Genomic DNA, 12,686 nt, shown 5'->3' on the forward strand with positions numbered 1-12,686 from the left:
GTGCCTGCCTTCTCTTGATCGTTTCTGGTCCATCCTGTGTATAGCTTTATCGGACATCGTTGTTCGCACGTTGTCTCTCTCCCGTAAGTTTTGGGGTTTCTTGAGATAAGCAACTGTCTTTTACCTTTCTTTGTATCCTCAGTGCTTCACACAACGCCTGGCACATAGTAGGTGCTTAGCAATTATTTATCGACTTATTACTGGTAAGTTGTTTAAAAAATTATTATTATATAGTTAGGAGATTTACTTGGGTTTTATATATTTCATGAGGTCAGAGTAGGTTTGATTCTCAAAAATGATCTGATAGATGTCAGGAAATGGAAGGAGCATAATAAAATAATTAACAAAGCATCTTTGGGTTTCACTTGTAACATTTTCTGCATTCCTTTCAAGTTCAGAATAAAGTCAAATTTAAATGGCTCAGTATTTTTCCATTATAAATGCATTGCTCCTATAAGAGAGAATTTAGTTTTATATGGTGTCAGCAAATAAAAGTACTGTATAGTCACCAAAATAATTTTTTCTTCTTGGTTTCTTCCTCTATCATCAATCACTTTTGATGAGAGTTTAAGTACAAAGTGAACTTACCATTCTCATTCATTCTATTATGGCAACACCCTCCAAGCATATCCACCCTTTATATGATTAACCTTTGCCCTCATTACCATGGATTCTATTTATAAATGGAATTTAATGTTAATTGGTTACATTTTATGTAGTTAATTTTGCTTTAATTCTAGATTTCTGTATCTGATGCTTTTAGGTATAGAGAACAAAAAATGAACATCATTTTTTCAGATACACACACTCAGAAGCATACATATTTATAATTGTCCTTCATATTTTTAAATGACCCTTATGTGCTATTATTCATGGTTACAAGAATTGCTGAAATTACCGATCTATTATCTTCAATCCTCTCTATTGTTAGTATGTAAAATCTAGTCCCAGCAAGTTCAACTACAATATTAATAGCTACTGGGGATATGCTCCAGTAGCTCATTGGCTGGTGATATTGCTTGGCCTTTTAATGTTAAACTGGAGCTCAAAGGTGATGATGATGCAATTGGTCTAGATGACAGATATGTAACTTTGATAGTTTCAGTATTCAAAATCATATCTCAAGTTTCAAACTGCCACTTTTCTTCCGTTATCATAACTTCTTGCTATATATGCATCTCCTAGTTATTTAAATGTGTGATGATATTCTGGGTCTCTCTCTCTCTCTTTCTCTCTCTCTCTCTCTTTCTGTCTGTCTCTTTCTCTCTCTCTTCCTCTTTCCCTCTCTCTCCTCTCAAATTTATTTTTAGTTTTCAACATTCACTTCTGTAAGATTTTGAGTTCCAAATTTTCTCCCCATCCCTCCCCTCCCCTTACCCCAAGAGAGCATGTAATTTGATGCAGGCTATACATATACATTTATATTGAACCTATTTTCACATTAGTCATGTTGTAAAGAAGAATTAGAACCACTGGGAGAAACCATGAGAAAGAAGAAATAAACAAAAAAAGAGAGAAAGAGAGAAATAACATGCTTTGATCTACATTCAGACTCCATAATTCTTTCTGTATATGGACAGCATTTTCCATTATGTGTCCTTTGGAATGTCTTGGATCCTTGCATTGCTAAGAAGAGGCAAGTCTATTAAAGTTAGTCATCGAACACTGTGTCTGTTACTATACAATGTTATCCTGGTTCTACTCACTTCACTAAGCATCAGTTCATTCAAATCTTTCCAAGTTTTTTTTTCTTCTGAAGTCTGCCTGCTCATTATTTCTTATAACACAATAGTATTCCATTATATTCATATACCACAATTGTTAGGCCATTACCCAACTGATGGGTATTCCCTTATTTTCCAATTCTTTGCCACCATAACAAGAGCTGCTATAAATATTTTTGTGCATGTGGGTCCTTTTCCCATTTGTATGAACTCTTTGAAATACAGACCTAGAAGTGGTATTATTGGGTCAAAGAGTATGCAGATTTTTGTAATCCTTTGGGTATAGTTCCAAATTGCTCTCCAGAATGGTTGGATCAGTTCAGAACTCCACCAACAATGTATTAGTATTCCAACTTTCTCACATCTTCTCCAGCATTTATAATTGTCCTGTTCTGTCATGTTAGCCAATCTGATAGGTGTGATATGTGCAGCAGCAACCATACTGTCATACCCAGAATGGCTGCTACTACACATTCTTAGATCTACTTTACTAGGAAATATAGCTGTTTAAGGGATCAACAATCTTTTTTAATTACATTCACTAATTCAGGAGAAAAGTCATCACCCTGACAAATTCTCTTACTCAACTTCCAATACTCTTGCTACTGTGCTACCAAACAGCATGTACAGAAATTAGTCTAGTGCAATAACAGAAAATGCAAACAGAGAAAATACAAGCAGAGAAATAAAGACCAACAGACAGGGCTCTGACTGCCTGAATCAAAGAAATATTGCTATATACACTTTCCATACATCCCTGGATCAAGAGAGCCTTTACATCTGAGCAATCAGGGAGCACTGAACATATGACCACTCAGAATCTAGACCAGGGAATCACAAGATTTTTCTCATAAAAGAACCCCCACAGCAAAATACCAACTCAGAGTATACATACACTTCTCAGAGCCAGAAGGCATCACAACACTCCTGACTCGGTGTCTGATTAGATATTAGCAAAAATTGTGAAAACCTTCTTTTAAGCAAAACTCCCCTAAGCAAGCTTCCCTTAATGGGCTCCACATGAAGTCTCTTAATGGGCAGGGAAGACCTTATATCCAATTAACATTATAATGTAGTACTTCAGATTTATTTTGATTTGCTTTTCTCTAATCAATAGTGATTTAGAGTATTTTTTATATGACTGCTTGTTTATACACTTTGACCATTTATCAATTGAGGAATGACTTATATTCTTATAAAGTTGACTCAATTCTCTATATATTTTAGAAATGAACACTTCCTGGCCTCTTTTTTGCCGTTTTGTCTCACTATTGATAATATGAAGCCAAACTATCATTGCATCTTTCAGCTGTTTATGTCTAATAAAGATCTTTGGCCAAGGTTGGGATCTCTCTGATAGAGATGAATACTTGACACCAGTTTTCATAAGAATTCACAGATCTTAGTGCTGATTATTAGACAGTGCTCTCCTTATCACTTTTCAGACCTGTAATTTCATAATAAAGTTATTAATTCAACTTCAATTTATCTCGATGAGTCTTTTTTAAGCACCTATTATGTTCCAGGATATACAGGGCAACGAAGTGGCACAGTGGATAGAGTACTGACCCTGAAGTCAGGAGGACCTGAGTTTAAATTCAGCCTCAGATACTTATAAGTTGTGTGACTCTAGGCAAGTCATAATTTTGTTTGCCTCAGTTCCTTATCTGTAACATGAGCTGGAGAAGGCAATGGGAAATCATTCCAGTATTTGCCCAGAAAACACCAAATGGGGTCATGAAGAGTCAGACATGACTGACATGACACAGCAACAATGTTCCAGGATCAGAATACAAAGGCAAAATCAAAAACCCCTCTCTCAAAAAGCTTATATTCTACTGGGGGTGGGGCAGGGATCATAGAACCATATGAGCTTAGAGATGACTTATTCCAAATGGCTTCTTTCATAGGTGATGTAACCAAATTCTCTTACTCTAACTCCAATACTCTTGCCATTGTGCTACCAAACAGCATGTACAGAAATTAGTCTAATGCAATAACAGACATTTTGGAATAACTACTTTAGAGATGTGGGATAGATTTATCAGAGAAGATTGCGGACATAATTTGAAACCTGTTTCTAAATTCTTTATAGCATTCTCAAGGATGATTGCCTAAATAGATTAAGTAAAATTGGGAAGATTATTATCTTTGTTTCACTCTACTGGGTAAAGGAGAATGGATAAGAAAGATTCGATTAGCAATTAAACATAACTGGCAATAGTCTAACAACAAGGGTGGTAAATTCCTCAGGACAGTTAAAATACCTGAATCTTGAGACCAGCTTGCTCATAAGTCTAAGGCAGACATGAACATTCGGAAGAGCCTGGTGCTCCCTTTTTGTGTGCATACTAATGATTCTCTTTTGTTGCCCTTCATTGTGCCCTCACACCACTCCATAAAGTAGAATATAGTTGAGTACATAGTGTCTACTACTTTCTTGTTGTTCAGTTGTTTCAATCATATCTGATGCTTCATGTCTCTATTTTGGGTTTTCTTGCCAGAGATACTGGAGTGGTTTCCCATTTCCTTCTCCAACTCATTTTATAGATGAGAAAACTGAGGCAAACAGGGTTAAGTGACTTACCCAGGGTCACACAGCTAGTAAGTGTGTTTCTAAGCCTGTTTCTAAGCCTGGTGCTCTATCCATTACACCTGTTATTTTAAGGAATTTCATCCCATGCCAAGGGACTCAAATGCATCAGAATATCTAGATGCTTTGAAGAAGACATATCACAATGAACAGCTTTTTATTTCTCTTTAAGGTAATTTATTTTCTTGGTTCTCTACTTAATACCTCACAGTATATGGTTCTTAGTAGTTTTTGAAGCACCTTTCTCACAATACCTCCAACAGTAGGTTGGAGCTATAAGCATGATTACTCCCATATAACAGATAAGGAAATGGAAATTGGGGGCTCAAGTGATTACTTGATTTACCCAAGGACATGGGTATAATTATTAATAGAGTTGAGACTTGAATACAGGTCTCCTGATTCCAAGACCAATGCTTTATTTCTTTACTGAGAAAGAGCCCAGGCAGCTCAACATTTCCAGATTTATGATATAATATGGGGGAACAATAATACTAAGGATAGAAACAGAAGGAATATAGAGAGCATTAAGATTTGTCAGCAATATTAGTACATGGCAGTAGCTTATATTTTAATATTTCAACATTTTAAAAAGACTTGTGATTTCATCTGTGGGGAACTCTCTCCACTGATAAAAATCTGAGTCCTCCATACCTTAGGTAGGGATGGTCTTCATAAATTGCTATAGGGTCAAAACATTCATCCCCTAATGTACAATCTTCCCCACAATTTGCAAGAATAAAATTGCCCTTGAAAGGCATGTACTGTCTTTCATTAGGGCCATAACATGGTATACTAGAGCTTGTGTTCTAGTATAAATAGCCTTAGGGAACACAAGGTGATCTCTATGCCATAAAAGACATCAGAGTAGAATTTCAGTATATTTGAAGAGTACTATTTATTTTTTGCCTTTTTGGAGGGAAGTTGGGGGTAAGTAACTTGCCCAAGGTTACATGGCTAGTTTTTTTTTTTTTGTGGGGGTGTTAAGTGTCTGAGGCCAGAACCGAACTTGGGTCCTCCTGACTCCAGGGCCGGCACTTTACTCACTGTGCCACCTAGCCACCCCAATACTATTATTTTTTAAAGCAGACCTGTGACTTAAATGGTGTAGAAAATAGAGTTCTACCAATGTACATTAGCACTTTGCTCAGAAACATGTTTCTAGAGAATTGTTAGGAGCAATTAGAGCTTAAGTAGCTTGTCCAGGAACATAGTCACTGTGTGTCAGAAGCAGTAATTGATACCACATCTTCTCCACTCCAAAACCATCTCTCTACTCCTCCTTACTTACTATCTACTTTTCAAAGCTTCTGAAAGTTGGAATTTTTAAAAATTCTTTCATATATATTTATTATCTTATTTTGTATTCGTTCATACCCTTAAAATCAGTCAGCCAATCAGTGGTGGAGCCAGAACTAAAAATTTGTGATGCTGTTCTATCATTTTTTCCCACTGGATCATAGTGTTATCCATATTTTTGTAATATTTGATGCAGAATCAGAAAATCTCAAAGTTGGAAGGGACTTGAGGAGTTATCTCATGATTCTAGTCCAACCTGTACCTATATAGGAATCCCTTTTACAACATTCCCCAACAAGTGGTCATCCCGTCCTAACTTGAAGACCTCCAATGACTGCCTTCCTTGGAAGCCCATGCAACATTTGAATATTATCAGCATATGTAACTTTTGGTAAATTGTTTTAAAATTGTGCACATGCAGAGAGGTTTCCCAGTCTTCCAAAGTCTTTCCATGATAATAGAAATTGGTTGAATCAGAATAGATGCCACTATATTTAACCCACTTACATATTTAATTCAAATTGTTAGCAACTAGTCTTCTCAATAATAATGAGAAGAGATTTGAACTTATCTGAAAAGTATAATAAATCACACTAGTGAAAAGAGTACTGGGCCTGGAGGTCAATAGACCTGGGTTCTTCTGCGACCACCTATGTAATCTTGTATGTCACATGATCTCTGAATCTCATTTTCCTCATCTGTGAAAGGGAAGAAATGAATAATATAAGGATAATAAGGTAAGGTGAGATAAGTTTTTTGTTTGTTTTAAAAATAGAGGAGACCTGGATATGTTTGTAGGCAGCAAGAGTGTATCCAACAGGGTCCAGGATAGAGCTTTGGGCTTCACATACAGGAGGCAGGGCATAAATGATGACTCTGAAAAAGATATTAAGACAGGTAATTCAGATAGGTAGGAAGAGAATATGTCATGGATGTCCAGAGAAGAGAGAATATCTTGAAGGATGGGGTGGTCAACAGTGGGAAATGAGGTAGAGAGGTGGAGAATAATAAAAACTGAGAGAGGGCCATTTAATTTTGCAATAAGATCACCAGTGACCTGGGAGAGGAAAATTTCAATCAAATGGTAGGGATGGAAGCCATATTACAAAGCATTAAGAAGTGTGTGGGAGGTAATAAAGTCAAAGTGATGAGTGTAGATAGCTTTTTTGAGTAGTTTGAATGTGAAAAGGAGGAGATAAATAAGAGAATAGTTTCAGGGGTCAAGATCAGGCTTTTAAAAATGGGGAACAATCATTAATAGCTCCCTCCTCTCTTTCCTATTCTCTTCCCCTCCCCACCCCCAACCTGAGCCACCCATACCCCATGGAGCAAGAAGAGAAACATAGCTGGATATAACATCTGACGACCTAATTGTCACCAACTACAACCCTTCAGTGAAATGGAAGACCATCAGGCTTCATCACCTGCCCTATTACTGAATCCTTAAGTCTTCCAGATACTGTTATCTGTTTTATTTCTGTGCTTTCCAGATCCTTGGGACCTACTGGTGAAACATAAGAACTTATGGGACCTTTCTATCTGCCTTACTTTTAAACTTTTATATGCATTGTCTTTCCCAATAGATTGTGGGCTCCTTGAGAATAGCATATGTGTGTATGTATTCACAAACACATATGTGCACACATGTATGTAATGTATACATGTATAAACACATATGTAGATGCATGTGTATATATTATATATTTCTATTGCCAACATTTAGCACACTGCTTAAAATATAAGTGCTTAAGAAATACTTTTTCATTCATCCATTTTCCACATCCTCTGTAATGTTTACAGCATTTGAGAATATTGAACACTCCCCTTTCCAGAATTCTCTTTCCTACCCAGGTTTTTATGACACAGCTCTTTTGATTCTCTTCCTACCTTTCTTATCACTCCATCTCAGAGTCTTTTGCTCTATCTGCCATGTGTAGGTATACCCTAGAGATCTTTCCTGATACCTCTTCTTTTTCTTTCCCTATTCTCATCAGCTCATAACAATTAATAGATTAGACTAGTAATGGTGTTTATGATGCCCTTATTTAGACACAGCTATATGATGTAGTGGGTAGAGTGTTGGCCCTCGAGTCAGAAAGAACTGTGCTAAAATAAAATCTCAGATATTTACTAGCTATGTGAATCTAACCAAGTCACTTACCTCTACCTGCCTCAATTTCCTCAATTGTAAAATGGGGATAATAATAGCACCTGTCTCTCAGGGCTATTGGGAGAATCAACTGACATAATATTTGTAAACACTTGGCAAAGTGCCTGGAATCTTGTTGGTTCTTAATAAATGCTTATTTTCTTCCTTCCATCTAAATATCTAGTCCTCAGCTATGAATTTACAATATCTTCCTGCTGGACATCTCCTTTTAGTTACCTTAACTGTGATCTTGCAAATGCATTGTGTTTCTCATGAATTAATAAGCACCTAATTATCTATTCTTACTAAAAAATGTTTTATATGTTTGCTAATTAAACAACATGGGAGGCTTTAAATATTCATAAGATACACTGAAAGCCTATGCATATATCTAGACTCCAGAGATACATTCCTCTTCTATATATAAAACATAGCAGAAACTTTGTGCAAAATTGTTTCATGCGAATATTGCGAGTTGAAGAACATCCCATCAACTAATCAAATCCTGACCTTATTTCCTTGAAGCATATCTAATTTTTTTATTGTGTGACTTCTACTCTTAGGTGTCTAAATGCTTTCATTGGTAGGATAAGTTGATTAGATCCTAAATAACCCACACAGGTAAGAAATGACTTTATGAGCTAGACATGACAGGATAGGGAAGTCAGAACCACTATTGACAAGGTCCCAGAATGTTGAACTACATCCTCCTCACAAACTTGGTAGGGGATATAGATCTCTGCTATAGAGAACACATGTAAAGGATGGATGTGATAATGAGGCAAGGGAGGGTGAAACAACTATCAAGAAAAGAAGAAAAAGAAAGACAGCTTATGCAAAGCATTATTTGAACCAATGCAGTCTTACTGTAAGGTACAGAAAACCCTAGCAGCCTATCGATCAACTCTACATGGAACAAGTAAGAGTAGCAGTACCTTAAACATAATAAGGGTAATATAAATGTTAGCTATTGTTGTCATTAACAATTTTCTTATCATGAATGATTATTATTATTAATTATTAAATGTCTTCATGATATTTGGTTTCACTTGATTTTTCCAATAATCCTTTGAGGCATGTAGTGCAAATATTATTGTCTCCAAGGTTGGTGAGTGTGGAGATTGAGTTTAAATTTATTGGCTTCTGATTCCTGTCCAGCACCATGCCAAGATGGGCTTGCTTTTTGATTAAAGGCATTGTGCAATCTTTGAGGGAGAGCTACAAAATAAAGAGCAACGTTTACAGGGGCATAATATAGAAGGGATTGTTGTCCTTTTCAGTTGCATGTAATATCATTAGCCATGTTATCTGTATCTTATGTTATAACCCTGTGTTTAATCTAGCACGTCATGTCCTTCCCTGACTCCTGAAGTTTTGGGGACTCTATGATCTCATTGGCATTGAAAGCCCTTCACGTGCTGACTCTAACGTGCCTTTCTAGGCTGACTGAACATTATTCTCCTTTGTGAGCCCTACAGTCCAATCAAACTGGCCAACTCATTATTTCCTCTAAATGACACTCTGCTGCCTGTCTCCCTGCCTTTGCATATAGGCTGTCCCTCTATTTTTTCTTTGTGTTTTAAGCTTTGTTTAAATGGAGGAAGCTGCCTCATGAAGCTCATTTGTCTTTTTATAATGGCTAATAATGTCAGCATTTCTATTGCACTTTAAGGTTTGCAAGACACTTTACATATGTGATCGCATCTGATTCTTCACAACAACCCTATGAAGTAGGTTATATTATTATAGCCATTTCTACAGATAAGGAGATAGAGATGGGAGAATTTAAATAACCTAACCAGGATCACACAGCTAGTAAGTTTTTAAGGCCAGATTCAAACTCTGCCACCTCACATTTTTCAGCATTTTGAAAGTCATTTTTTTGAATGTGTGAATTAGTGAGAGAGACTAATCAACCTGTGGTACCAGTGAAGTCATTCAGGCACATAAGAGTGGAAGTCACACTAAAAAAAATTAGGTGTACTTTAAAGAAATAGGGTTAATGGGGGTTAATAGACATAGAAGGCAGGATGTGCTGATGCCATCGAAATGTGAGATGGAATGTCATTTGATTAATTTAGAAGTTGTTTTTGGAGTAATGGATAGAAATCTGGCTTCAAAGCCAATCAGATCTAAGTTCAAGTTCTACCTCTGACTAACTGTGTGACTCTGGTCAGGTCACTTAAATTCTCTGTACTCTAAGATTATAAATGGCAAAGACAGTGCCAACCTGCATTGGAAGAGGGAGTTTTCTCACCCAGGAGGAATTTCCCATACCTATGAAACCATAGATTTAGTCCTTATCTCTATCCTTTTCCACCCAAAACATCTACATGAAACAACTTCATAACATGTTTCTGCTCTCTTGGAACAGCAGTTTTTTGAATGTGCAGATGGACACAACTATTTCTGATGGGCACTATTATAAATATTTCTTTATTATATTATTAAATATAATTATATATCAATATTTGTTGCATATAATAAAAATATAAATATTATAAATAAATTATAAATATTTAGAACCTTTCATATTGTTCAATAATAAACACAAAATGTCTATATGAGTAAGTATAAATAATTGGGTGCTTAACTTCAGAGAAATTGTATTTGCAAGATCATATTTAAGAGAGTAGAGAAAGAAATTAATAAAAATTCTTGTTGGAAAATGAAATGAGCAGAACTGAGAATACAGTAACTGTAGTATTGTTTTAAGAATGATTTTGAGCAAATAAGTCATTTGGACTATTATAAATACCCAAATTAACTACAAAGGACATATGAAGAAAGAAACTATCTGCATCCATAGAAAGAACTGGTAAATAGTAGCATGTATAGAAGGATTTTACATATATATATATATATATACATACATACATATATCTTCATATATATCATTGGTGTCTAATGGTAGTCAGATATCTCTAAAGTAGAAGAAAGGGGAAAAAAGAAAAAAATTAAATTTACACGATAACTTTATTATATATTTAAATGGAATGGCAAATTGTACATAATGAATTTGTAGTTTCATGTGCATTGTTTTTTTAAAAAATTATTATATTATGTTATGGAAATGCTTGTTTCGCCCCATAAATTAAAAATAAAAAAAGAAAATTCTTGTTAAATATAAAAAACCAGGAAAAAATAATTTAGACCTTTTTTCAGATAACTAAAAGTGTCTATTATTTCATGTTTATTATAAGGATCAGAGTCAGTGTGCATCATTAAATGGGAAAAATGCCATGAGAAATTACATTATTCTTGTAAAGTATATAATATCTACAAAAGCTTCAATAAAAAATCAAGAATATTTGAAAAGTATTACACATAGTCCTACATGTTCATATAGAGGGCCAAATAGCAACTTAATTTATCAAGGAACATAAAACCATATTCCCTAAAGACAATGATAATATACATTTTTCAATATCACATTATGGCCTGTTAGGAAAGGATAGGAGGAAGGGAGAAAAGAGAGAGGTGGAAAAGGGAAATGGCCAGGAGAGCAAAGAAGGGAAGGAAAATTCAGAAGAGAAATAACAAAAAAAAAGAAGAAAGATATGAAGGCATAAAAAGAGCTAGACAAACTGGATGAGTTGATGGAGGAAATGGAAGAAAAAAAGAAATGAGAGAGAATGAGATTAAGAGAGAAAAGAAAGAAATTGGGACAAAAATGGAGATTAAAAATAAGAAAGGTGATAGGAGAAACAAATGGAGAAGAGGAGAAAATTAGAGAGAGGGAAGAGTTCAAGAAAGAAGAGAAAATCCTTTTCTAATCAACAAAAGATAAAAAGGAAAGAAGAGGCAAAGGGAAGAGAGAAAGAAATAAAAGGAGGCAGGTAAAGAGGAGAGAGATATGGAATCCTGAGGTGAATATATTGGTCTGAGATAAAGCAACTCCAGTCACATCTGGGGCTAATATCCTGATAACAATACTTTGGCCTTGACCCTTCAGAATGAATTGTATAGCAATATCTTCTGAAGACTTGAAGGAAGTTATAGCCTTCCCTGTGCTAGTAGGTATTCTAAACAGCTACATTTCCACTCTGGGGATGTGGCATTCTGTCTCCTGACTGACTTGTAGGATTCTTGGGTTGAGAAAAATGGAGCTACTTAATGCTTATGTGGATCAGTCTACCTCCATAAATAGGTGCCTGGACCTTTGGAAGAATAGTTGACTGTACCCCATGCCTAGGGTGGGGCTGACCTGAATAAACCTAATACAACCCATTAAAAAGTGTTACTTAATAGGAAATCTTTACCAGCTCAATTTGCTTTTTGGAGAGTTCTTGATTGTTGCTTCCGACTTTGGCTTGGTTCCTGCTTCACTGTCCGTTTGGCTTTCGTCCCAACCCAGCCTGCAGACCGTGCATCTATTTGCTCCCTTTTTTCTGTAGCCTTGGTTCTTGGCTACAAACTCCCTTTCACCCACCTGGCTTGCTTGACCTTGAGAAGAATCCTAGTATCTGTTCTTATCTGACCAAATCTTTAGATTGGATCTTAGGGTACTGACCTCTATTTCACCTGATTCAATTTTTACCTAGCCCCGCTATATGTAGCTCACCTCAACACCTGTTCAGCAGACAAAATCTTCCAGTCTTGTTATCTCATATCCATTTTCAACACCTGCTGGTCTGACCTTAATTGTCCTGGTCAAATCTGGTCAGACCTATTCCATCATTTCCACTTTCATTGGACTATGAGAAGAAAAAAAGAGTAAGTTATCTAAGTGCTTTGAAAAACAAATTAGTTCCCCTCACCACCATCACCCCTAAAGCTGAAAAACTATGCAGTATTAAAGAAATTTACATCAGTCCTTTCTTTATTGGGAAAGGTGACCTGCTTTTATTTTCAAATGTCTCAATATTTTTTCTAAAATTCTTTAAATTTTAAAGGTACTGCAATCTGCAATAAGCTTTAG

The 12,686-nt window shown here is 35.8% G+C and overlaps 1 long non-coding RNA gene across 1 annotated transcript; it reads right to left on the reverse strand.

The window, feature by feature from the left end:
• Window positions 1-4,866: 4,866 nt before the first annotated feature.
• Window positions 4,867-12,463, reverse strand: LOC138147353 (uncharacterized). Its single transcript, XR_011164779.1, has 3 exons — window positions 12,330-12,463; window positions 6,399-6,492; window positions 4,867-6,314 (listed from the first exon to the last, which is right to left on the reverse strand). It is a non-coding gene; the product is annotated as an uncharacterized lncRNA (long non-coding RNA).
• Between the last annotated feature and the right edge of the window lie 223 nt (window positions 12,464-12,686).

Source organism: Petaurus breviceps, unplaced genomic scaffold, assembly GCF_028583685.1.
Source record: "Petaurus breviceps papuanus isolate PSGF00001 unplaced genomic scaffold, PetGlider_PUasm1.0 90784, whole genome shotgun sequence".
Lineage (NCBI taxonomy): Eukaryota > Metazoa > Chordata > Mammalia > Diprotodontia > Petauridae > Petaurus > Petaurus breviceps.